Source organism: Micropterus dolomieu, linkage group LG12 (genome assembly GCF_021292245.1).
Source record: "Micropterus dolomieu isolate WLL.071019.BEF.003 ecotype Adirondacks linkage group LG12, ASM2129224v1, whole genome shotgun sequence".
Lineage (NCBI taxonomy): Eukaryota > Metazoa > Chordata > Actinopteri > Centrarchiformes > Centrarchidae > Micropterus > Micropterus dolomieu.
The window spans coordinates 3,079,941-3,084,038 of NC_060161.1; positions in this window are offsets into that span (position 1 = coordinate 3,079,941).

The window sequence follows — 4,098 nt, forward strand, 5'->3', positions numbered from 1 at the left end:
AGAAACACGTTGAGCAGGCATTTACTATTTTGTTGCTGCTTTCGTGGCTGCACTGCTCTGGCATTCCCCTGTGAATCAGATTTTCTTTGTGTGTGTGTGTAGAGTGCAGCAACCAGCTTGTGATAGTTTGTGTTTTCCTATTACATACAGTTTTACAGTCAGAATTACTTATTGATATGCAGTATGTTATAAGCAGCCTGGATGGAACGCAGAAGGTAATACAACACTCATTGACATAACAATAACCGCGAGAGACTCGAGACTTGACTTGGACTCTGGCTCAGAGAGTTGAGACTTTATTTGGACTAGTTCCGAGACTTGTAAGCATCTCTGTGAGATAGGCTACCTTCAGACTGCAGGCCAAAGTCGCCCAAATCCGATTATTTTGCTCATATGTGACTCAGATGTGATCTTTTATAATAGGATGAAAAGCCCAGTTCGGATTTGGGCCGCTTTCATGTCTAAAAAGATCGGATTTGGACCAAATAGTCTGAACACTCAGATCGGAATTGATGCAACTTTGACGTCACTCTAAGACAGCTGTTGTCACAAATCTGCTGTAGACAGAGTTGCGGTGAATGAAAAAGCTCCACAAACAGTGACTGCGTTACAGTACGAAGCCAAATCTAACTTTTCCATCTGCAAGATGGCGGAGTGGAACAACTTCCGGTTCAAGCGAGGAGCGAGGAAATGACAAAGAGACTTGAGAAGCTCCCAGAGTGTACTGCTTGTTGGTTTGAGCTCAAGCTGCAGATTAGCCACCTGGCTAACAGAAATAGAACAGAAAGTATTGAACACTTGTCATAATTCGGGAGAAATGTGACCTATGAGAGGACAATGAAATATGGTAGTTTCCTGTGAAAATTGGGAGGGTAAGCAAGGATAAGCTAACCAAAGCTAACCTCTGTGGCTCCTTGTTTACTTCTGTACAACAGCATGCTGCTGCGTGTGACATTGACAGTGTTATTCTTCTGTGCATGCGGGTCACTTTCAGGCCATGGACTATTCACACTGGAGTCTGATATGCGCCACATTAAAACAGTAATGTGAAACCCTAAACTAAAAAATTGGATCTGGGGGAAAAAACACCCCTAGTAAAAACCCTTTTGAGTAGCCTACTGCCCGCGTGCAAATAGCAAGGATCAAACTAACAACTAACTTGAAAATGGGATGTTGCATCTCAAGGGGTTATCCACAATAAATTGAAGTTGAAATTGTTTGTCAGCCATTGTGTTTGTAAAACTTCTGAAGCTGCGCTGAAGATATTCAGCTTGAATAAAGAAGTCAATAATTTGCCCTTTTAAGTGAGCGCGTGCGTTGGCTGTGACTGCTTCAGAATAAAAGTCACCCCATGATCCACCTCTTGAATATTTTTAATATAATGGTGGAGAAATTGTAGAAATTCATGGCATTCATTTTGATTTGGGATTTTGTGGAGACAGGAGCCGGAGGTGGTTGGTTGAGGTGTTCAGGTCCTACCCCGAGAACCCCTACAAACCCCTAAAAATGGCTGCTCTACCCCTGAGAACACAGGCAGGCCAGCAGTTTATCTACAGCCCATTTCCTCATGAAAACATACAGATAGGACAGCTGGAGGACCTGTTCTCTTTTAGCAGAGGCAAATGCAGGCAAATGCAGCAACAAGCGCTTAGACAAAAAAAAAAAAAGAAAAAAAAAAGAAATCAGAGATCATTTAAAACTTATGACTTCTTTTTTCTCACTTCCTTAGAAGAGGAGGTGCAGATTAACAGGAACCCACTGCATGTCATCACTTACCATATTTACTGTAGACTGTGTGGATGCAGAGGACAACACATCAGACACTGGTGTAGGGAACTCATTCAAGAGGTTTCACAGCTTTCAAAGGTACATTTTGCGACATTATTTTTTTCTTATATGTAGAGGTTATAAAAACTGCAGTCGTGAAGATGAATATTCAAAACTGAAAAGACAGCAATTTGTGATTTGTTATGATGGTGGGTAAACTATAGTGTATTGCACCTCACAGCTTTAGTGATGTCACTGAACAATGTTAGGTTGATATTATTAACCTGATCTCTCAATTAACAGGTTTCACTCTGAAGAATGAATTTAATCATATATGTGGTGACATACATAATCATTGGTATCAGCCTTCCTTTGACCCTCGTGGCCATCTATGCTCTTTATTCGATGGTATGTACATTATGAATGAGATTTATTTATTTATTAACTGTGTGATGTGCCTGTTGTATAGTCTGTCTGTAAAGGATCACATTAACACATCTAACCAGAAGTGCTTTAGCAGTGATTATGTATCGCCATCACCCAATCACGCAATATAGGAATCTCCTTATAGACCACATTAGCATGGAGAGAATGTCTGCTTTAAAGAAAACAAATTCCAGTCTCTCTGGTCCCCCTTGATCAACCATTCTCTTGCAGGTTTCGTTGCTTTCTGCAATTGGTGTTTCCCTCTGCTATTCCCTGTTGTCCCCACTTCCATCCCCCTTCTCTTGCAGGTGTTGTCCTTTCTCTGTGCTGTCTGTTTGTGCCCCCCCATCCCCGTGTCTGCCCCCCTGTCCGGCCCGGTGACAAATCAATACATATTTAAATAAATAATAAAACAGACAAAGGAGTATATTAATACTCTCTTGTTAAAGTAAAATCTATCTGCCACAACATGTTATCCAGCTCCTCATACTCTATACCAGCCTGCTGAGCAGGACAAGTTTTAAAAAAATAAAAAAACTCTCCATCCACTATTCGTTTGTGTTAATTAATAATAATGTTTCATTGTTTGTGGTAATGGGTTTTAGTTAAATGTAAGTCTATAGTGAAAATTTGTGTGACCTCAGTAAATCCAGTGAAATCATAATGAACCTCTGTTAACATGCCTCCTCTTATTGTTTGTGCAGCAGCCCTACGTGAAATACATATACAATGAGGAGAGAGGCTCACCTTGCAAACACAAACATGAGCCTCAAACTGCGACTCCAGTCTGTTTGATAAATCCAGCGCATGTGTTTGAGCCAGAAAGCTTCATATCTGTGGCTGAAAAACTGCTGCAGAAGCTGCAGGAAATCTGGCTCTTAGTCTTGTTACTGCAGTGATTGGCCAGAGTTTGATGAAAAAGTCAGAAATGGCTCTGACTGCAGCTGCTGTGCAGAGCAAGAAGACAGATTTGGGAGGAGGTGGACTTCTCAACATGTTTCCAACTGCTTGTTTACTTTTACCAATGTTTCCCTGCAGGTGAGAAGTGATCATGTTGCTCCGATCTACGTCATCAACCTTCTCATTACTGACCTCCTTCAACTCTGCTGCATGATTGCTGATGTAGCACAACCTGTTCCGAACAAGGCCATTCATATTTACTTCTCCGGTCTGATTGCCAGTGTTTACTTCATGGTCTGCGTCGCCCTGGAAAGGTATCTATCTGTCTATCCAGTATGTGTGGAGCTCCTTCTGTGTCTGAACAGACTTTGTGTCCATCTTGTATTACAGGTATTTGGTCATCGTCCACCCGCTGTGGTACCGCTTCAGACGAACTATCAAGACCTCTGTGGTGGTCTGTGTCCTGGTCTGGGTCCTTTCTCTTGTCTATGCTGTTCTTTTATATGTCTATGTCAGTTATGTGGTCACAAACAAAATCTTCGCTGCCCTCCTCCTCCTTCCCTTCCCACTGTTAATCTTCTTCCTGGTTGGGACCTTCAGAGCCCTGTCTGCTGCCATCTCGGTCCCTTCTGATGAAAAACGACGAATTGTGGGAATTTTGGTTCTGGTGCTGCTTATTTACACACTGCTGTACCTGCCCGACATCATTATGGTCCTGGTAGACGGTTTTAACAATACCCTCAACCTATCTTTGATTTTTCATAAGTTGAGTCCTCTTGCAGACTTAGTCCTGTATGTCTTTATGAGGAAAGGAGCCATAGACAAGCTTTTGGTCTCTGTGGTTTGTTGCAGAATGGACAGCAATCAGCAGTCAATCAGTATGAATGATGACAACATTACTACAGTCAGCTTCATGTATGCAGAGACAGAGGGAGGGAGAGAGAAAGGGGAGAAAAGAAGAGGGGAAAACACTTTTATTTAGTTTATTTTTCTTCGTTATAACTT